We start from the raw sequence: 22,957 nt of genomic DNA, 5'->3' as shown, positions 1-22,957 counted from the left end.
CTCCTCTGGCTGCAGTACGACCACGGGGTTCAGGGAAGGCAAAGGCTCATCAGGGTGGTGGAAACCACTGGCTCCATCCTCCCTGGGCCAGGCAGGACAGGTGGCTGCTCTCAGCCTGTGGACAAAGGAGCTTTGAGCAGAGGCCTGCTAATTCCAGGTCTTTGGCCCTGCTGCAGGGCTCCTCCCTCCATGGTGTGCCTGACTCAGCAGGTGTCCTCCTCTATTCATTAAACCCTGGAGCTGGGCCAGTTGTTGATGGTTTTCTCCTACACTTACAATGCCCTCGCTCTCTCTGAAGCTTCTCCTAGTCATCACCCACTAACACAGCCTTGGCAGGACAGCGGCTGGGTAAACCCGAACAGCAGAGTTGTAGTGTGGATGGATGGAGACGGATCTGCCGGCTCTGTGCTGGGGAGGGGAGGGATTGGCGGGTCACTAGCATGTGAAAGAACCGGAGCAACACCGAGCCTGGACGCGGCTCAGCGCAGAGCATCTCTTGTTTGTCTGAGTGCAGTGAAGTGCTGCAGAAAGGGATTATCTGGGCTTGCAAAAGACTTAATATACAGCAGGCGTCCGTCAATGGGAGGATGGAATGCACCATAGGGCTCTGGTTTTCTGGGGTGGCATACAGCCTGGGTACGCAGAGAGCAAGTCAGCCGGGGCCTCCTCCATCGTCCATGCGCTGGGCCTGAGCAGAGGCTGCAAACGGAGCTCGCTGCATCTCTCAACCTAACCGTCTTGTGGCTCCCACGTCCGGAAGGGACCGTTGTGATCATCTGGTCTGGCCCCCATGTGACACAGGGTTGGGCTGGGTTTTACTGTGAGAAGCGACTTCTAAGCCAGTGGCTCCAAAACGGGGGTGTGGAGCGAGCCGGCGGGTCAGAGGGGCACGCGTCTTTCCTAGCTGCTTTGGCCACGAACAGTGCCTAAGCCCTCTCTCCTAGTCACCCTCTTCCCTGTAAACAATTCCAAATGTTCTCCCACCAGGGATGGGGACAGCGTCCCGGCAGCAGTGGGGGCGAGTGCACGTCATTGTGAAAGCGAGCGGGGTGCCCGGGAGACTGTGCACTGTGCTGTGGAAGCGGTCACCGGGCAGTGTCCCCACTGAACACTACCCTGGCGTGGGGTCCGGCATTCTGGGCTAGGCACGGCGCTGTCTGGTGAATCAATGTCCTGTTGGCTGGTGGTAGTTAGAGATCCCATGAGCTTTTCAGAAGAGCACAGGAGAATGAACCCTGGTGTCCTGCCCAGACTCATGTGCAGGCAATCGGTGTGTCTCCCGCAGCTTCCGGCCGCCTTTCCTCTGCTCTGTGCCCCTCACTCTGCAGCCGCCAGGAGCTCCGCCCTGCCCTCTCTGGGAGCTTGAAGACCCCTTCCCCTTGGGGTCTGTGTGGGGAGATGACTACGGGGCTTTCGCTGTGCTCCTCTCTCTGCCTAGGGACCCCTGGGGGTCTCCCAGTGCCAGGCACTTGCTCTGCACATCCAGCAATTACCGCAGGTCCCCTCTGCCCTGCAGCTTTCAGGCCTCCCCTCTGTCATAGCCTGAACTGCCCCAGGCCTGCTGCTCTAGTGTCTGCCCGGACTGGTTCCCCTTGGGGAGCTGCGCCCGCCTCTGGGGTGCCAGTTTCCCCTCAGGCCACAGGCTGGCTACTTCACCAGTTTGCCTTCTGGTGTGTTCAGGTGAAATGAGCACCTGTGAGGATAAACCAGGACCAGCGCTGGCTAGAACGAAGCCTGGCACAAGCTCTCACCCTGCAGGCCCCACGCAGCGAGTCGGGAGGGAGCCTGGAGCCCCCGGCCTGGGAACTGCTGCCCTGTGGAAAATGGGAGGGAAATTCCCTGTGCCCTCCCCTGAAATGAATGTGCCGTGAGATACGGCTGGTGTTTAGGTGGGATCAGGGCTCCAGAACGGTGCCTCAGTGCCCCTTAGTCGCTTGGTCACAAACCTGGGTACAACACAACCCCCGCTGGCTAATTCCCGGGGCCTGGATTCCCCCCACCCCCTATGCCGGCTAATGCCTGGGCGCCCCCACATCCCTCTCCTCCCCCACCAACTAACACCCGGGGCAGAGGTCCTTTGGTTTGCAGCACCTTTCCAAAGTCTCAGGGGCCGGGCAGTGCTAGCCCCGTGGGTAATAACTCCAGCAGTGCAAACCCCAGTGGCTGCGCTGCACAGGGCTGTTTACCCAGGAGTCGCCCCCCTTCGCCTCCGTGCCTGTGTCCATGCAGGGGCTGCAGCGCTGTGACTGCGGGCGGCCTCCGGCTTTCACTCCTTGCAGCTCCCCCATCGCTGCCGGGACGTGCCCTTCATTAGCCTCCCCTGGCGCCCTGCAGGCTCCTGCAGTACGGTGGGCGCTGGCAGCGTGAGCCCTTGTGCGTGGGGATGAGGGGAGAGCGGGTTAAACACAATAACTGCATCTCGCCCCGTGTTCCCCTCTGCCCCCGCAGCGCGGCCCTTTGCTGCTCCAGCCTGCTGTCCAGCTGCTGTCTCGCCCCCAGTCCCGCAGCCGGCAGTACCGCCCAGGGGTTTGCATCCCCGTCTCCAGCGCCGGGCTGCCAAGCCTGAAACACCATTGCTGCTTCTTGGTCCCTGGCCTCATTCCACTGCACACACCACAGCCTCACCCGGGCCGCTTGTCCCGCTGGCTCCAGATAAACTAGGTCAGGCTGCGCGCCTCAGGCCGGCCAGGAGCCTCCGCGTGTCCTCTCTGCCAGGCCCTCTGGATCGGGGCTCTTCGCTGCCTTGTGTCCATGCTCTGCCGCCTGTAGCAAGGTCCCTTCCAAGTGCTGGCTTCAGAGCGGTAACTGCCTGCGCCGCAGGGCTGGGAGGAGGTTCTGGCCCCGGTAAGGACGTTGCTGGTTATATATGCATCACTTCCCTACTCGAGAGAAACACCAGGCAGGGAGAGGAGTTATTGAAGCGAAGCGCCCATGTGGACACAAGAACATGTGGCTTGAAACTGGCCATCAACAGGTTTAGACTTGAATTTAGACGAAGGTTTCTCACCACCAGAGGAGTGAAGTTCTGGAGCAGCCGCCCAGGGGGAGCAGTGGGGGCAAAACCCCGAACTGGCTTCCAGGCTAAGTGTGATCAGTTTATGGAGGGGATGGTGTGATGGGGCTGCCGACGATGGCATGGAGCCGATCTGCGACCGCTAGCAGCAAATACCCGCAGCGGCCGGTGATGGGACACTGCAGAGAATTCTTTCCCAGCTGTCTGGCTGGTGGGTCTCACCCACATGTCCAGGGTCTGACTGGTCCCCGGATTTAGGGCGGGGAAGGAATTTCCCCCAGCTCAGATTGGCAGAGATCCGTGGGGGGGAAGGGGGAGGTTCGCCTCCCTCTGCAGCCTGGGGCCCGGTCACTCGCTGGTTTGAACTAGTGTGAATGGTGGAGTCTCTGTCACGTGAAGTCTTTAATCCCTTCTGACCTTAAAGTCCATGAGATCTCCCCCCTCTGCCCCTCCAATTCTGCTGTCTGACCAGGTTCCGGGGTCTGGGCCAATGTTAAAAGCCACTTCAAATATCCTGTCAAAGTTTCTACCATAGTTCTTTACAGCGTCTTGAGCCAACCGTGTGACTTTGATTTACGCAGTGCCCTAAGCGTACTTCGCTCTCTGCATAGCCCTGGCATGAGCGGTCCTGCCCGACGCAATCAGGCATAAATCATCTGCCTGGGGCTGAGTCAAAGCTGTCAGTCCCAGTGGCAGCCGTTCCCGGCCACAGGTCAGTGTTCCTACCCCTGCGTTAAGCTCTTGGGCAGGGATTGCTCCCCTCCACACTGTAACAGAGGCCCCAAGAGGAGCGGGGTAGCAGCCGGTGAGAGGTTAGGACAGGAAGTGAAGGAGAATACTATATCCAGCTGAAAATGCAGGGGAAAGGTTTGGGAGGCAGAAGGTAACCATAGGAGACCTTCACCAGGGCCGTTCTGAGGAGCACCTTGTTCTCACAGTGACCTGGGGGGAGACCCCCCCTGCCCTGGAGCAGAGCCTCTTAGTGTCATGCGTGGTATTGACTGTTGCTGAATCTCACCCTGAGCTCTCCCATCCAAGCACTCCCAGGCCAACCCTGCTTAGCTAATGGGTTCACGCTCTGCATAGCAGGTGTGCTTGCAAGTTGAGCTATTGGGTTCCTTGTTGATTTTCCAGATAGGTACTTTACTGTAAACACTAACTGCGCCAAGAGGCTGCCGGGTGTACCCAGACAGCAGTGCCCTCCAGAGGGGTGTTCCCTTCAGTCCCAGGCTGCCGGGTGTACCCAGACAGCAATGCCCTCCAGAGGGGTGTTCCCTTCAGTCCCAGGCTGCCGGGTGTACCCAGACAGCAATGCCCTCCAGAGGGGTGTTCCCTTCAGTCCCAGGCTGCCGGGTGTACCCAGACAGCAGTGCCCTCCAGAGGGATGTTCCCTTCAGTCCCAGGCTGCCGGGTGTACCCAGACAGCAGTGCCCTCCAGAGGGATGTTCCCTTCAGTCCCAGGCTGCCGGGTGTACCCAGACAGCAGTGCCCTCCAGAGGGATGTTCCCTTCAGTTCCAGGCTGCCGGGTGTACCCAGACAGCAGTGCCCTCCAGAGGGATGTTCCCTTCAGTTCCAGGCTGCCGGGTGTACCCAGACAGCAGTGCCCTCCAGAGGGGTGTTCCCTTCAGTCCCAGGCTGCCGGGTGTACCCAGACAGCAGTGCCCTCCAGAGGGGTGTTCCCTTCAGTCCCAGGCTGCCGGGTGTACCCAGACAGCAGTGCCCTCCAGAGGGATGTTCCCTTCAGTCCCAGGCTGCCGGGTGTACCCAGACAGCAGTGCCCTCCAGAGGGATGTTCCCTTCAGTCCCAGGCTGCCGGGTGTACCCAGACAGCAGTGCCCTCCAGAGGGATGTTCCCTTCAGTCCCAGGCTGCCGGGTGTACCCAGACAGCAATGCCCTCCAGAGGGATGTTCCCTTCAGTCCCAGGCTGCCGGGTGTACCCAGACAGCAGTGCCCTCCAGAGGGATGTTCCCTTCAGTCCCAGGCTGCCGGGTGTACCCAGACAGCAGTGCCCTCCAGAGGGATGTTCCCTTCAGTCCCAGGCTGCCGGGTGTACCCAGACAGCAGTGCCCTCCAGAGGGGTGTTCCCTTCAGTCCCAGGCTGCCGGGTGTACCCAGACAGCAGTGCCCTCCAGAGGGGTGTTCCCTTCAGTCCCAGGCTGCCGGGTGTACCCGAACAGCACTCCCATCCGGAGGGGTTGCTCCCTTCAGTCCCAGGCTGCCGGGTGTACCCGGACAGCGCTCCCGTCCGGAGGGGTGCTCCCTTCAGTCCCAGGCTGCCGGGTGTACCCGGACAGCGCTCCCGTCCGGAGGGGTGCTCCCTTCAGTCCCAGGCTGCCGGGTGTACCCGGACAGCGCTCCCGTCCGGAGGGGTGCTCCCTTCAGTCCCAGGCTGCCGGGTGTACCCGGACAGCGCTCCCGTCCGGAGGGGTGCTCCCTTCAGTCCCAGGCTGCCGGGTGTACCCGGACAGCGCTCCCGTCCGGAGGGGTGCTCCCTTCAGTCCCAGGCTGCCGGGTGTACCCGGACAGCGCTCCCGTCCGGAGGGGTGTTCCCCTCAGTCCCAGGCTGCCGGGTGTACCCGGACAGCGCTCCCGTCCGGAGGGGTGTTCCCCTCAGTCCCAGGCTGCCGGGTGTACCCGGACAGCGCTCCCGTCCGGAGGGGTGCTCCCCTCAGTCCCAGGCTGCCGGGTGTACCCGGACAGCGCTCCCGTCCGAGGGGTGCTCCCCTCAGTCCCAGGCTGCCGGGTGTACCCGGACAGCGCTCCCGTCCGGAGGGGTGCTCCCCTCAGTCCCAGGCTGCCGGGTGTACCCGGACAGCGCTCCCGTCCGGAGGGGTGCTCCCTTCAGTCCCAGGCTGCCGGGTGTACCCGGACAGCGCTCCCGTCCGGAGGGGTGCTCCCTTCAGTCCCAGGCTGCCGGGTGTACCGGGACAGCGGTCCCGTCTGGAGGGGTGTTCCCTTCAGTCCCAGGTCAATAGCACATGCCCTGTTTGTCCTCTGAGTCGGGAGCTTCACATCTGCAGTTTAAGCTACACCTGCAAACACGTTCCTGCTTGGGCTCCAGCTGGGAATTCCTCCCGGACCGGAGAGTCTGTCGGGGTGAACAAGAAAACTAAGCTGCTGCCATCCCGCCCCTCCATGCATGTAGCAGCGGGGCCTTGCGGCATTGGGCTGGGTGGGGGTAGCACATGTCATGCGCTCTGGGCAGGTCAAGCTCAAGTCTTCCCTGAGAGCCAGATGCTGCTGGGGTTTTTCCTTTTGCATGTGAGCCCTGGAAAACAACTTGATGTGTCGACACCCCCCTGCCAGGGATGGTCTAGTTATTACGTCAGTGCCGCGGGCTGGACTAGATGACCTCTCGAGGTCCCTTCCAGTCCTGCACTTCTCTGATTCTGTGTCAGCTCCTGCTAAAACCAGCAGCAGCTGAGTCAGCGTTTTTGCTGTGCAGTTTTACACACCAGGAGCCTAATGAACGCTGGCAGAGTTCAGCCAGCGAACGGGAACTAGCCAGGGAAGGGTCAGGCCCCAGAGCACAGTCTGCTTGTCTCAGGCGCTCGTGGAGGCAGCTGTGTTAATTCTGGGAAGGCCACGTACGCCGTTGGGCAGACTCCTATTATATTCCAACAGGCCTCGCGTTTCAGGGCGTAAATCGCAGCGTTTGTACGGCATGAGTTACACCCAGGCTGTCCCTGCCGTCAGCCGTGTCGAGCTGGCCCAGCTGTCTCCTTCTCACTTGCTTCATCGCGCTCGGGATTTTGCATTCCTGCTTTTCTCTGAATGCGAGTGGGTATCAGTTACTCGCCCATGTCTGGCATTTCCCTATACTGGCATCTCAATTATTTGTACCTTCCCTGGACAAATGGTGGTGTGGCTGTGTCAGAGTTGTGTATTGCAGGCCTACTGCCCCAGCCAGGGGTGACATGCCATCCCCGCTAGAGGGTCCGGAGGGGAATGTAGAGTGAAAATCCTCCGTCCCAGCCATGGGAATGCACCTATGCCTCCGAGCCCTTCTGAACTCTCCGAGCCCCGCTTTGGGGTCACGTGCTCTAGGCATGGCATTTCAAAAGTAGACTAGACGCTTCTGGGCCGTCTCATGTAGCAAGTGCACAGATGTGCTGGCCTCAGCTGCTGTTCCCTTCCCCAGCTTGCTGTAGTTGCTGGAGGGAGGAGTTGGCAGTAAAAAGCGCCTTGGGTATGTCAGTTTTCCTTTCTCGGCTGCCCTGGCATCCTCGCATCCCTCAGCTGGAACCAGATGGGTCTGTGCGTACAGCTGTTTGCTCTTTTTAAAGCAGCCCAACGTTTTGGGGCCCGCTGGGACACAGAGTTAGTGTGTGCACTTCAGGTCCCTCCGTGGAGGGAGCCTGCTTCTGGGTCTGTATTGAAGAAAGACCCAGTGGGCAGAAGGGTGGCGGGGGAGAGGCACTCTTTGTCAGAATGGGATTACCTGTTTCCGAGGCACTGATAACTCTGTCAATCCATCCCAGGGATAAACACCAGGCTGGGAGAGGAGTTATTTAAGTTAAGCACCAATCTGGGCACAAGAACACATGGCTAGAAACTGGCCATCAACAAGTTTAGGCTTAAAATTAGATGAAGGTTTCTAGCCATCAGGGGAGTGAAGTTCTGGAGCAGCCTTCCAAGGGGGGCAGTGAGGCAAAACCCCAAACTGGCTTCAGGGTTGAGCGTGATAAGTTCATGGAGGGGATGGTGTGATGGGGCTGCCTACGATGGCCGATCTGCGACTGGTGGTAGCAAATATCCCCACCGGCCGGCGATGAGACATGGAGGGGTAGGGGGTGGCTCTGAGTTGCTGCAGAGAATTCTTTCCCAGCTGTCTGGCTGGTGGGTCTCACCCACATGCTCAGGGTCTAACTGATCCCCGGATTTGGGGCTCGGAAGGAATTTTCCCCAGGTCAGATTGGCAGAGACTGGGGGGGGGAGGGGGGGGTGTTCACCTCCCTCTGCAGCCTGGGGCCCGGGTCACTCGCTGGTTTAAACTTATGTGAATGGTGGAGTCTCTGTCACGGGAAGGCTTTACATCCTGATTTGAGGCTGTCAGTGACTCAACCAGAAGTGGTGAGCGAGGTTTTCTGGCCGGCAATGACTAGATGATCATGATGATCCGTCCTGACCTTAACGTCTAAGGATACGTCTACACTACGGGGGGGGGGGGGGGGGTGTGATCGATTTCAGATACGCAAATTCAGCCACGGGACTAGCGTAGCTGAATTCGACGTATCTGATCCGACTTACCCCGCTGTGAGGACGGCGGCAAATCGACCACCGCGGCTCCCCAGTCGACGGCGCTTACTCCTACCTGGGCTGGTGGAGTACGCGCGTCGATTCGGGGATCGATTATCGCGTCCTGACGAGACGCGATATATCGATCCCCGATAGATCGATTTCTACCCGCCGATCCGGGCGGATAGTAAAGACAAGCCCTCAGAAAAGGATCTGGAATGCCTGTAGATCAATGTCCTAACAGACAAAGCACAAGATGGGGCACTACTTGGTGTCTGCTACAGACCCCCAAATGACATGAGGGAACAGGAGGACTGGCTCCTAACGCACCTATGTGTAATGTGTAGGAAATAGCTGCGTGATCATGGAGTAACAAGTGCGGGAGGTCTCATGCTGCCAGTAACTAAAACATCCCTGGAATTTCTGAACAGTACAGATGACAGTCTAACTCAGTAAGTGCTGCAGCCAAAACAGGGGAATTCTGTATTAGCCCCTGTCCTAGCCAGTAAAGAGGAACTCATTGCAGAACTAAAAGCTACTGGTAGCTTAGGTACAAGTGATCATGACTTGATCACATTTAGAAAGTGCAAGCAGAATAAAGTCCAGATCAGTAATAGACACACTTGGTGCTTTAACAGGGCCAGTTTCACAGAGCTGAAAACAATTATCAGCCAAATCAGCTGGGAAGAAGAATTGAAGCAGAGAAATGTGAATAATTGGGAATTATTTAAGAGCACCTCACCAGATGCCCCCAAAGTCACAATTGAGGAAGAAGGCCATATTGGTTAAAAAACTGACCTGGTTTAGCAGGGAAGTGAAGGCAGCTATAAAAAATGCTAAATATATATATATATAACAAAGGGAAAGTTAGCAGTAATGAATATAAGTCAGAAGTGAGGAATTGTAGAAAATTGACAGGGGAAGCAAAGGGACACAAGAATAAATCAGTGACCTGCAGAAGTGTTCAATAGTGATTTCTGTTCTGTATTTGGGGAAAAGGAGATGGGCACCTTCCCCTGCAAGTGACTGAGGCCGCGTCCCCAGACTCCCAGGCCCGCTGGAGTCACTAGGCGGGAATGTCCGCGCCAGGCAGGCTGAGTGCAGCCTCCCGGAGCAGCGCTGTCCCCGTGAGCGGGCCGCAGCCTGGGTGACTGGTTCGCACCGTTCCAGTAGCTCCGGGTGCTGCTGTTCCTATAAATAGGGACAGCTTTGCCATGAATTATTCACAAGGTGCCCTACATTCCCCGGCGTAGAGAACGTCACACCAGGCCGGGGAGTAGGTAGCCCCTCCTTACGGTGCCGCTCGGATCTTCCCACACTGACTGTCAGAGGGGCAGAGCTGGGTTCTCTCTGCCCTCTGGGCTGGCCGCAGGGCTCGTCCGCAGCCGGCGGGTGGGACCTGGGGCTCTCAGTGACTGGCAGACCACGAGCAGCACCCGCAGTGCTGTGTGAGGGAGGGCCGCTGGACGGTGCCCTAGTCCTGTGTCCCTTTCCTGCCAGCACCCCGTTCGGAGTCCTTTCCCGGGGCTGCTGGGAGCCGCAGAGCCGCTGACCTCAGTACCTGGCCCTGGGCAGTGACAGAGGCGTCTGTGCTGTGACTCCTGGCGTCAGTGATTGCTCCTTCGCAAACCGTCTGGTTCCCGGGGCTGTCCCCTCGGGGTGGTTTTAGGAAGCTCATGAAGGTGCTGTGGCAGGGGGCGTGTGGTCACTGGAGGAGACGGGGCAGGGCAGATCCTTGCACAGCAGTGTCATGGGGAGGTGGAGCAGGCTAGGAGCCCTGGGGCAGACATGCTGCTTTCCAGGGGTGTCTGCCAGACACTCTCCAGCCTCCATGAGGAGGCAGCACCCCAAGGAGTCGTCCCCAGCCCCTCCTGCTTCCCCGTGTTTGACACACCTTCCCTGGGCACTGGGCTCTGGCCCGGCCTGCCATACTGAAAGGAGACCTGTTTGGTGGGCCTGTTTACAAACATTATCGTCCACTAGTCTGAGGGAAACTGAGGCACAGAGGAGGGCTGACTTGCCCAAGGGAACGCAGCAGAGCCAGCATTAGAATCCAGTACTGCCTGGTCCCAGCCCTGTGTTTGCTCTGCTGGGCTCCCATTGCAACCCGGGATGCAGCCGGCAGGAGCTCCAGCCACGGGAACTGGGCCAGCCGTGCAGATGCCGGAGCTCAGCCCCGATGGCCGGCAGCGCTCTGGAGCTAGCTCTGTTATGGGCTGCTCGGCAGGCACCTCTCTGCTTAAGAGCAGTCGGGTTGGGCGCTCCTGCAGGACCAGCCTAGGCGTTTCCTGGGTACTGGGAGGCGGGACGTGCCAGAAGCTCTCTATCGCAAGGGGACTGAAACCTCTGACACACCTTGATCCGGCACTGGGAGAGCGCTCTCCTGCGGGGAAGACAGACAGCTCTGCCCAGCCTCAGGGCTTGCCGGCCCTAGCGCAGCTCCCAGGCTTCAGTTGGAATGCAATGGTCTGCTCTGACCAGCGGCCTGTCTGCGTGGGATGCTGGGACATGTAGTCCCCGCCTGACAGCTGGCTTGTTAAGCATGAGGACAGCAGTGGGGCGGGTGTGGGGAGTCTCTGGACAGTGTGTGGCTGGGTGTCAGGCTGTGAGACTGACTCGGGATGGAGGTTACCAGACCACCTGGGTCTCCCAGCTCCGCTCAGGGTTGTGGAGGTCGGCTCTAGCCTTCTCCATCCTGCCCGCTCCCTGGAGCCCTCCCCATGGTACCGTCGCAGGCGCAGCCCCGTAGGAGTGGCAGCGTATGCTGGGCAGAGTCACTGCCGTTGGACTCTGGGTGTGTGGAGGGACTGGCCGTGCAGTTCCTGCCCCCTTCCTGGGAGCCCCCCCATCTGCGTGGGAGGGGGAGAGCAGAGCTGCAGCCAGGCAATGTGGGGGGAGCAGGACTAGCCCCATGGGTCCCCCTTCAGGAAGTTTCAGACCCCTCTGGCCAGTGTGTGAGTAATTTTTCCTCCGCCCCCCCCCCCCCCCCGAGCCTGTGTTTTCCCATGGTGGGGGGGTGGAAGGTGAGTGCTGGAGCAGGTCGGCTGGGGCCCCGGGGCGGAGAGCAGGGCTATTTGGGAGATTGTGTATACCCAACAAGAGAAGCCTGCGTGCTGTCTCTGTCCTCTAAGGATGTACACTCCTCGGGCAGTGCCGTGTCTGGGCTGGGCTCACCGGGGACTGGTCCCCATGGACAAGCACAGCACATGGTGACAGCTGGTCTTTGTTAACCCTCCGTGCGCCACGGGGCTAAGCACAGCAGTGCTGGTCTGTCTGCACTGACCTGGGCACTCAGTCTGCACGATGGCCCCTGTCTCTGTCAGCAGTGTGAGAGCGCCACGTGCAAGCCGTGCCAGACTTTCTGGGCCTGGCCCTGGGCTGCTGGGGAAAGCCTTCGTTGCTCACTCAGACGCTGCCTCCATCCGTCCCTGAGTCCACTGAACCCCCCCGGCTGATCCAGATGGCCACTCCCCCCTTCTTCCAGCCCGTCCTCCGGAGCCGTCTCTGCCGTGCCCCCGCGCGGCTCGCGGTCACTGAGGATTGTCTCTACACCTGTCTAGATCGGAGCACCGTGGCCCGCCCCCCGTGTTTGGCTGCGGATTGTGCGTTGCTAGGGCAGGGATTGTGCTGCGACCTGTCGCTTGGAACTGTGCGTCTGGCAGGGGGAGTTACAGAGCCTTTGCCGTGGCTGCTGTCTGTGCTAAGCCAGCTGCTGCTGCGTCACTCCCAGCCCCCACAGCATCCTGAGCCTGGCGCTGCGTTCCTGAGCGGCCGTTTCTCGGCCCAGCCTCCTGCCGTCCGGGGAACCCCGGCTCAGCCCAGCCTCTCCCCACTAACGTCGTCCTGTTTCAAGGGAGCTGCAGTTACACTGGGGCCTGCATTCGGCTCCAGGGCCACCCGCAGCCTTGCAGAGGACAGACGCTCACATCTGAGGACAGGCCCCGGGAAGTTGGTTCCCTCTTCCCAGCTGCGACCTGGGCTCCTGCAGCAGCTACGGATAGCCCTTTGCTCGTGGAGTGCCATCCAGCCCAGGGCTCGGAAGCACGTGGCAGGACGGGAGGACGGTAGGAGCTAGAGGCGGCCATCGAAACCAGCCCCAGTGCAAGCCCGTGGTGAGGACAGCCCCTTCCCCAAATGCTTTATACGCTAGATGGACAGTGATGCAAGGGCGAGCCGAGGCATAGGGAGGGAAGTGGTCGCCCAAGGCCACACTTACGTTAGGGAATTACCCTCACAGCCCTCGGGGGTTGGGCTCTGCCTCCCTTGCTTCCATTGCAGGTCTGGGGAACAGAGCTGCAGAGGGGAGGTGATTTGCTCAGAGCCGCAGCCTGTCGTCCAGCTCCCGGGCCTCCTTCCCCGGCAAGGGGCAGGACACCGCCAGTCTGGCTCAGGCCCGGGTCCCATCACTGCCCGTGGAGCACCAGTGGCTGCGGAGGTGGGTGCACGAACCCCCAGTAGGGTAGCCTGAGGTAATTGCCCCCCAAGTCTCCCTCTGAGCTCAGGACTCAGGGTTGGCTCGAGCCCCTTCCCTGCTCTGTTGGTAGGTCTGCACTGCAGCGGGGAGGTGGGATTAGCAGCGTGGGCAGCCAGGCGCCAGCTAACAGCAGTGTGGCTGCAGGGGCAAGGGTGGTGGTGTACCTGGGACAGCAGACGGGATTGTACTCAGGTGGCTAGTCCTGTGCCTCTGTGATTAGCCAGACGTGTACACCCGCACAGGCTGGGACTCGCACCTCCCAGCCGGTGCTCGCGCGGCCTGGCGACTAGCCATGGGAACGCGCAAGCAGCACTGAACAGGCTTTGAGTTCTTCCTAGGGGAGGGGAAGGCAGGTCTGGGCAGACTGGTCGATCCCGGAGCCTTTCTGGTGATGGGGCGTCTGTTGGGCTGTACATGCTGTGTGTTGTTCTTGAGTCGGGAGTGCAATTCATTTTTCACAGATTCACAGCAGCGTTTCCACTCACTGTCCAGGTTCTGAGAGCTCTTGAGCTAGGTGACAATTACAGGCCGGCTCAAACAAGCCAGCCTGTCCGATTGGCTCCCTTCCTCTTGTGCTGCTCCGGTGTCGAGGCTGGGAATGTGAAGTGTGCTGTGCTTATGTCTCCATTGTAACCTTGCTTCTGCGCTGAAGGGAGCTGGCTCCACGTTTACACCTGGCAGGGAACGCTGGCAGCGAGCGCAGCTCTCCCCGGATCAGCTGCAGACTCCGGGCTGCTCCACGCTACTGCTTAAATCGCTATGATTTATGTCGCTCAGGGGTGTGAAAACAACACCCCCCTGAGCGACTTAAGTTACATCGCTGTAAAGCGCTGTCCTCGCCGCGCTATGTCAGCGGGCGACGCTCTCCTGCCGACATCGCTTCCGCCTCTCCCGGAGGTGGAGTAATGAGAACTCTCCCGTTGGCATAGCGCGTCTCCAACAGATGTGCTACAGCTGTGCTGATGTCGCGCCGTAGTGTAGACATGCCCCGTGGAAAGGATCGGCTGGCGCTGGGGTGTAGCGCTCTCGGGGATTATTGGGGATGGTGGGTTGGGATGACTTCTCTAAAGGCCTGTATTGGTGCCAACACGAGCCCAGCATGAAAGGGGGGAGCACTAGCTCAGGATGGCCTGTGGCTTGGAAGAGACAATGGCAAAGGAGGAAGTGGAGACAGCAGTGGTAGTGTAGACGTGTCCCATGCAGACTCCTCTTCCTAGCCAGTCTGGCTGCATTTCTGCAGGGCCCATCACCCTGGTATCTGACGGAGGCCAGGCTCTATAGTCCCTGCTCCCAAGCCAACGCTGGTTGTTCCTATAGTTGCTTTTTTGTCGTTTTATCCAGGCTAGTTGTAAACGTGCCCAGTGATGGGGCTCCCAGCCCTTCCCTGGGATAAGATTCCACAACTTGCTGCATCGTAACATAGGGGTGTCATCTGGGATCTGTGGCAGTCTCACGCAGCGGGTAGTAGAACCTCGGGCGAGTTTCCAAACATAGACGATGATAATTTTCTACCACAAGGTAACTGTATTTGGGCCTTCAGGATGACCGAGAAATATGAAGTGAACACTGGATTGGAAGCTGGCAGCTGCCTTGGGACCAGTGACCGGACCTGATTACATTCAGAATGGCCAAAGAGAGGACAGACCCAGTCAGTAATATATGTCATTGGTGCTTAGAAGGGGCTCATTCCCCACAAGCGAGGGAAATGATGAACAAAACTGATGTGTAGGAAAAATATGAATGAAACTTGGGAGTTGTTTAAAAAGAGGTTGAGATGGCCCAAAAGGCAGAATTTCACAATCAAGAAGGAAAGAGGACAGTGGGGAAGTGAAGGCAGCAATTCAAACAAATAGTAGATAGTATCAGAGGGGTAGCCGTGTTAGTCTGGATCTGTAAAAAGTGAGAGAGAGTCCCGTGGCACCTTATAGATGTATTCATAAAATATTAGGGTTGGAAGGGACCTCAGGAGGTCATCTAGTCCAACCCCTGCTCAAAGCAGGACCAATCCCCAGACAGATTTTTACCCTCATTCCCTAAATGGCCCCCTCAAGGATTGAGCTCACAACCCTGGGTTTAGCAGGTCAATGCTCAAACCACTGAGCTATCCCTCTCCCCATGAAAGCTTATGCTCCAGTACCTCTGATAGTCTATAAGGTGCCACAGGACTCTTTGTAGTAGATAGTAATTGATATAAATTAAATGTTATGATGTGTGGAAAATTGATGAGGGAAGCTAAAGAATTCAGGGACAAATCCATGGCTGGCAGGGGTAAGGACGACAAGAAGGCGTTTAAGTATATTAGGAACAAAAGAAACCCTAGCGATGGTATAAGAACATAAGAGTTGCCATAATGGGTCAGACCAATGTCCATCTAGCCCAGTGTCCCATCTACAACACTGGCCTGTACCAGAACATCGGGGGAGTGTACAGAACAGGGCAATTACGGAGTAATTCACCCCCTCGTCACTCCCCGGCTTCTGGCAGTCAGAGATTTAGGGCCTGTGCATGGGGCTGCATCCCTGACCATCTTGGCTAATAGCCATTGATGGACCTATCCTTCAGGAACTTATCCAGTACTTTTTTGAACCCAGTTATACTTTTGGCCTTCACAGCATCCCCTGGCAACGAGTTCCACAGGGTAGTTGTTCGTTGTGTGAAAAAATACTTCCTCTTGTTTGTATAAAACCTACTGCCTATTAATTTCATTGAGTGACCCCTGGTTTTTGTATTGTATGAAAAGTAGGGCTGGCAAGCGATTAAAAAAAATAATCGTGATTAATCGCACTGTTAAACCATAATATACCACCATTTATTTAAATATTTTTGGATGTTTTCTACATTTTCAAATATATTGATTTCAATTACAACACAGGTTTCAGAGTAGCAGCCGTGTTAGTCTGTATCTGCAAAAAGAAGAACAGGAGTACTTGTGGCACCTTAGAGACTAACAAATTTATTAGAGCATAAGCTTTCGATATATGCATCCGAAGAAGTGGGCTGTAGTCCACGAAAGCTTATGCTCTAATAAATTTGTTAGTCTCTAAGGTGCCACAAGTCCTCCTGTTCTTCTAATTACAACACAGAATACAAAGTGTACAGTGCTCACTTTATATTATTATTTTTATTTCAAATATTTGCAAAGATTCACATGTCCCTTCATGCTTCAACCACCATTCCAGAGGACATGTGTCCATGCTGATAACGGGTTCTGCTCGATAACGATCCAAAGCAGAGCAGACCGACGCATGTTCATTTTCATTATCTGAGTCAGATGGCACCAGTAGAAGAGGTTCCGGGTCTGTAGTTTCCACATCGGAGTGTTGCTCTTTTAAGACTTTTGAAAGCATGCTCCACATCTTGTCCCTCTCAGATTTTGGAAGGCACTTCAGATTCTTAAACCTTCGGTCGAGTGCTGTAGCTATCTTTAGAAATCTCACACTGGTACCTTCTTTGCGTTTTGTCAAATCTGCTGTGAAAGTGTTCTTAAAATGAACAACATGTGCTGGGTCATCATCCAAGACTGCTATAAGATGAAATATATGGCAGAATGCAGGTAAAACAGAGATGGGGACATACAATTCTCCTGTCCCCCAAGGAGTTCAGTCACAAATGTAATTAATTTATTATTTTTTTAACAAGCATCATCAGCATGGAAGTATGTCCTCTGGAATGGTGGCCGAAGCATGAAGGGGCCTACGAATGTTTAGCATATCTGACACGTAAATACCTTGCAATGCTGGCTACAAAAGTGCCATGTGAACGCCTGTTCTCACTTTCTGGTGACATTATAAATAAGAAGCAGGCAGCAGTATCTCCCGTAAACGTAAACAACCTTGTTTGTCTGAGGGATTGACTGAACAAGAAGTAGGACTGAGTGAACTTGTAGTCTCTAAAATTTTACACTGTTTTATTTTTGAATGCAGTTATTTTTTGTACATAATTCTACATTGGTAAGTTCAACTTTCATGATAAAGAGTTTGCACTACAGTACTTGTATGAGGTGAACTGAATACTGTTTCTTTTATCATTTTTTACAGTGCAAATATTTGTAATGATATCAAGAGAGCACTGTACGCTTTGCATTCTGTGTTGTAATAGAAATCAATATATTTGAAAATGTAGAAAAACATCCAAAAATATTTAATACATTTCAATTCATATTCTATTGTTTAACAGTGCGATTAATCATGATTAATTTTTTGAGTTAATCACCTGAGTTAACTGCAATTAATCGACAGTCCTAGTGAAAAGGTAAATATAATTTCTCTGTTCCCTTCTCCACACCGGTCAGGATTGTAGAGACCTCTGTCATCTCTCCCTTTAGTCTTCTCTTTTCTCAACTGAATAGCCCTAAACTGTTTAATCTCTCCTCGTGAGGAAGTAGTTCCATACCCTTGATCCTCATTGCTGCCCTTCTCTGAACCCCTTCCAGTTCCACTCTGTCGTTTGTGAGATGGGGTGCCCAGAGCTGGACGCAGTATTCAAGATGTGGACGCACCATTGATTTATATAGTTTTCTATCCCTTTCAGTAGTTCCTAGCATACTGGTCGCCTTTTTGACCACTGCTGCCCATTGAGCTGAAGTTTTCAGAACTATCCACGGTGACTGTAAAATCTTCCTTACGTGGCACCAGCTGATTTAGAACCCATTTGTATTTTTCCCATGAGCATTTCTTTGCACTTGTCAACACCGAATTTCATCTGCCATTTTGTTGCCCAGTCACCCAGTTTTGTGAGATCCTTTTGTAGCTCTTCACAGTCTGCCTGGGACTTAACTATCTTGGGTAGTTTTGTATCTTCTGCAAATTTTGGCACCTCAGTGTTTACCCCTTTTTTCAGATCACTTTTGAATGTGTTGAACAGCCCTGGTCCTGGTAAAGATCCTTCTCTCCACTGTGAAATCTGACCATTGATTCCTACCCCTTGTTTCCCGTCTTTTAACCAGTTACTGATCGGTGAGAGGGCCTTCCCTCTTATCCCATGGCTCTTTAGTTCCCTTGTAACGATGCTGCCTCTGGTGGGACCCAACTGAGAGTGACAATTCAGGACAAATTGCTCAGAGCAGGGCAGTCACAGCCCAAAGCGGGGTGTCCTTTATTACTCAGGCACCAAACCAGCCAGACAAAGAGGACTTTGGTTTCACCCCACTGCCTAACCACAAGTCACACAAGCAATTCCCTCAGACACTCCAGTTTCACCACCAGTGCCACTCACTATGGGGAGAGATGGTTATGAAAACCAATACCCCAGTAAAAGAAAAAAAAGGTCCTCTCGATCCCAAAGGACCAAGCCCCAGACCCAGGTCAATATTATACAAGTCAGATCTTACCCTGCATGCCTTGCAGAGTCACAAGGTGTATCTGCCTTCTCTCAATGGGTCAGCTGTAGCTGATGGCCCTTAATGGGCCATCAAGCAGGCTAGGCAGTGCTGATGCCAAATTGTCTGGGATGTCACCCAGAAGCATAGCACAAGTTTGAGATACAGACAGTGTAGAGCCATACTTATAACTTTAAATACAAAAATGATCCATGCACACAGATAGCGTAATCCTAACCAGCAAAGCATAACCTTGTCATAGACACCTGATTTCACCTCCTTTGTATAAGATTTGGTGCCACTACAGGACCTTGGTTGCAACAATGATCTCTACGGTCCCAGTTCATATTAATAACATCCCAGATGCCCAGATGGCTGGTGCCGTGGGCCAGTGCAGAAAGGCGGTTGGTTCCTGTCTGCCCCTCACAATGGGCTGCTCCTTGTAGGTGCAGGCGAGGAGCTTAACTGCATCGTATTTGTTTTGCACTGAGTCTCTTGTGCGTAATAGTGACCCGGATGATTCCCTGTGAGGAATATCCCTCAGTTTCCGAGCACCCGGCCTCCACCTGCACCCTCTCCGGGTGTGCTATGGCTGTCTGCCTCTCCCCCGGGGCCTGTGGGATACAGCCAGCAGTAGTGTGTCTTACGGGAGTGCTGGCAGTGGGGTACAAATGTAGCATGGGCCCTGCCCCCCAGGAGTGAGACACCCCAACATGGCAAGTGGCAGTACTGGCTGAGGTGTGCAGAATCCGGGAGCCTGGAGCATTGCCTCCTGGGACCTGCAGGCAGCCCCTGCGTAGGTACGGGCAGCTGCGTTCTGCTCTGGTTTGTGCAAATCGCATGCAACCCTTTGGCGGCTGGTAAATGACCAGGGTGGCACAGCTCTGGGCACCACGTGGGTGTGCCAGCGGTAAGTGCGTGGTTCACCGCGGCCTTTGCAGGAAGCCTGGTGCTTTGTGGGCTGCTTGGGCCCGCGACACTGTTGGATTTTGTTGGAACAAGGAGGAGATTTGGTGTCAGTGCTCATGGCACTGGAGCCAGGCTGCCCCAGACCATGGCCAGGCGGGTCAGGGCTGGGGGACAGAACGCTGCTCCATGTTACTCGCATGGTATTTCTCACTGCAGCACTATCCCCCCACGCCCCCATGTCCTGATTTCCCAAGCCTGCCATACGGAGTCGTTTCATCTGATCTTATTTTGGTGCATATTGTTTAATAATTAAGTGTGTCTTGCTGCGTGATGCTGTCACACTGCTCTGTGAACAGCGGAACTTGTCACTGCTTTAAGCAGGGATCCTGTTTGTGCACCGGGCCCCAAACACCCACGCTGGGCAGCGCAGTCTGCGTGGGACGATCCTGTTTGTGCACCGGGCCCCAAACACCCACGCTGGGCAGCGCAGTCTGCGTGGGACGATCCTGTTTGTGCACCGGGGCCAAACGCCCACGCTGGGCAGCGCAGTCTGCGTGGGACGATCCTGTTTGTGCACCGGGCCCCAAACACCCACGCTGGGCAGCGCAGTCTGCGTGGGACGATCCTGTTTGTGCACCGGGCCCCAAACACCCACGCTGGGCAGCGCAGTCTGCGTGGGATGATCCTGTTTGTGCACTGGGCCCCAAATGCCCACGCTGGGCAGCGCAGTCTGCGTGGGACGATCCTGTTTGTGCACTGGGCCCAAACGCCCACGCTGGGCAGCGCAGTCTGCGTGGGACGATCCTGTTTGTGCACTGGGCCCCAAATGCCCACGCTGGGCAGCGCAGTCTGCGTGGGACGATCCTGTTTGTGCACCGGGCCCCAAACGCCCACGCTGGGCAGCGCAGTCTGCGTAGGACGCTTAGTCTCTCGTGGGTGCCTGGAAGTGGGACATGATTCCTTGTGACCTGCTTTTGTAGGGCAGCTAAACCTGGCTGGAGCAGTCTGGGGCACTATATTGCAAACCAGAGGAGCTTTGAATCCGACAAGATGGTTGTATCTGCTGCTCTGAGCGGTGATGTTTTCTGTGTGGGTCTCATAGGTAATTGTGGGAGGGGTGGTTTCCTGCACTCCATCTCTAATCCCCGTTCTGAGCAACCTGTCTGCATCTCTGGCAGCAGGACACTGGGGGAGTGAGACAGGCCCAAATCCCCTCTGCGTGCAGCAGGGGACGATGGCCCTAGCAGGAGGTGCCTGTTTCAGGACAGCAGGGGCCCAGAAGCCCTGACAGCTAACTGGAGGGTGAGCTGGCTGGGGGTGGGGCCCTGTGCACTGATGAGGCAGGTCTGTCACGACGGGGTGTGCGACGGTGCTGCCCTTGGGAGCCAGCTGAGGTCACTCAATCAGGTGAACTGCAAACAGACCGGGGCAGACAAACCCCAAACGCTGGTGGATATTCCAATACCTAGATTTACCAACCAGCACAGAACAGCTTCTATAGGACCTCACTGGTTACTGAGAAGTCCAAACAACGCAGTTCCCTTAAAGTGCCCAGCCTCAGGCCTCCGTCCAGACACACCTGTCAGATATGATGATGATTATTGAAAATCTTATCTCATCATAGAAAAGAAAAGGTTCTTCCAATCCTAAAGGATCAGCCACATACCCAGGTTCAATTATAACTTAGATCTTACCCAAAATACACGCTAATAGCCAATTCTTATTAACTAAACTAAAATGTATTAAAAAGAAAAGAGAGAGAGTTGGTTAAAAGATCAATCTACAGACAGACTTGAATTCAATTCTTGAGGTTCAGGTACATAGCAGAGATGAGCTTGTAGTTGCCAAAAGTCCTTTTAGAAAGAGTCCATAGGTTATAGTCCAATGTCCATAGTCAGGGTGGCTCCAGTCAGTGACTGGGGATCTCAATCCTTGTGGCTTAAGGTTTCCCCCTCTTGAAACCCAAAGCAGATCTGAGATGAAGCAGGATCATGTCCCAGGGTTCTTATACATTTCCAGCAGCCTTTTGGCCCGAGAAAACAATAGGCTTAACTCTCCTTCTTCCAAACATCCTGGCAATTAGCACAGGGTAATTTATCCATTAAACAGTTCCGATACAGGTTACCCCGACCTTCAAAGAGACATAGAGACAATAATACTATTTCCCTCAAGTGTCTTCCTAAATACTAATACTCCTTTTTTGATCTTTGAATCAAAGCTATAGCAATAGACAAGACTTGTTGTCTTACATCACAAGACCTGAGCAAACAGCTCCCCTTCTATCTCTAACAATGCCGGCTGCATTTCAAAGCTCTATTCCTTTACAGATCTTCCTAACCAGTCTCTACAGTTCAGCCGTGTCAGGTCAGTCTGGGAGTTAATTAACTCTTTGTGGCCCTGTCACCTTCCAATGAGATATATTATACTCAGAACGTCACAGAGGGTCTCTGCGTTAGGATTTCGGGAGATGGGGCGTTGGCGGGGGAAGGGAGAGGTCCCCGGGGCGTGGAGTTCACTCCCCCAAATCTCTCCATATGTAACCATCGGAAAGCCTAAAGCTTCTGAACCCCACGCTGTGTGGAGGAACCTTTCCGGCTCCCCACCAGAGTTCTCAGTACGTAATGCATCGTGGGAACATGGGGCTTACCAGCCCGGTCAGCCACGGGCCACCTCGTCTGGATCCAGGGGGGCCTGTGTGCGAGAAGGGTGCAGGGAGCCCCCCCGTGCACAGTTAGACTCTCTGTGAAGCCCCCTGAACGTTTGCGGCTGGGCTGGCAGGCCAGCTGGGCGTGTAAGCTCTGTGGGCAGAAGCGCCAAGCATGCTTGGGCGTGCTAAAAATAAATACACAGCTACTACTGGGGCAGTTGCTGAGTGGAAATAGTTGCTTCTGTGACCCTCCTTCTCCTCCCCAAAATAATCTGCCCCTTGCAAACCTAGCCGGTCCCCCCTCCCAGGCACCTGCTCCCGTTCCCTCTGCTTTCCAGGGCTGAGCGGCGCCTCCTGTCCGTCACACGTCTGCCCCAGATTTCATCCTGAGCGTCTGACTGCCCGGCCCCGTGCCTTTCCCAGAGCCTAACGCCTGCTCCGGTGAGCGGCCGGGTCTCCCTGGCTCTGAGCCCAAGTGCCCCTTGTTGCTGGGCTCCTTGTACACCGAGATCTTCCGGTCTCACTGCTCAGCAGCGTCTGACGAGTCTCTGCTGTGACCACCCTCGTGTGGCTCCACGTGCAAACCCCAGAGACGGGGGCAGAGCAGGAGAGCCTGTGAGTGAGTGGGACATGCACGCCAGCACCGGCCACACTGCCTGGGCCTCCCTGGCTTCCTCGCTCGGTGCCGGACCGACCCCCCAGCACTGTCGCTGGCACTGCCACCGACCCCCCGTTAGCAGGGCGCTGAGATCTGTGGCTCATTAGGGAGCAGCGGGCAGCCCCGCGCTGGCAGCGCAGGGAGCAGATTGGAGCTGCTGGAATCACTGCCGTCGGCTGGGTTCTTGTAGCTGTCCAGGCCCAGGATATGAGAGAGACAAGGTGAGAGAGGTCCCTCACCCACCTGGCCAGCTTTAACAGTGCAGCCTGGCTGCTGGAGTGTTGCATGCTGGGAGCTGTAGTCTGCGCTCTGCAGGCCTCATGTAGCTACCTTGCTCCAGCCCCAGCCAGGATCTCCCCCGCCTCAGCTCACGCGCTGGGGCTATTTGGGGGAGTGCTGGAGATAGCCTGGAATGGGTTTTTGGAGCACGTGCCCTGTGTGGGGGCCGTTCCAGCTGGCTGGCTGCTGGCTGAGCGACACCAGAAGGGCTGCAGACGTCAAAACACAAACACAACGCCCAGGCAGAGCCTGACTCCACAGATCGGGGCCCGGCCCTGCAGGCGTGGGGCTGCCTTTCGGCCGGCCTCAGTTCATGTCCGAATGGGCTCTGAGCACCAGGCCACGCCGCCTGCTGAGAGGGGCCCAGGGGCTGGTGAGGGAATGGTGCGCACTGCCCCGGGGGATACGGTGCTGGTGCCA

General features: G+C 56.0%; 1 protein-coding gene across 3 annotated transcripts in view; it reads left to right on the top strand.

Annotated features, from left to right (window-relative positions):
- The window catches only part of MAPRE3 (microtubule associated protein RP/EB family member 3), a 74,663-nt gene that overhangs the window by 19,775 nt on the left and 31,931 nt on the right, over window positions 1-22,957 (top strand). The window contains exon 1 of one of the 3 annotated variants that reach the window (XM_054023277.1): window positions 11,790-12,365. The exons of the other annotated variants lie outside the window; for them this stretch is intronic. The gene's annotated coding sequence lies outside the window, so the exon portion shown is untranslated. Of the gene's footprint in view, window positions 1-11,789; window positions 12,366-22,957 lie in introns of those variants that run through there. 3 annotated transcript variants of the gene reach the window in all.

Source organism: Malaclemys terrapin, chromosome 3, assembly GCF_027887155.1.
Source record: "Malaclemys terrapin pileata isolate rMalTer1 chromosome 3, rMalTer1.hap1, whole genome shotgun sequence".
Lineage (NCBI taxonomy): Eukaryota > Metazoa > Chordata > Testudines > Emydidae > Malaclemys > Malaclemys terrapin.
This window is presented reverse-complemented; position numbering and strand designations above follow the sequence as displayed.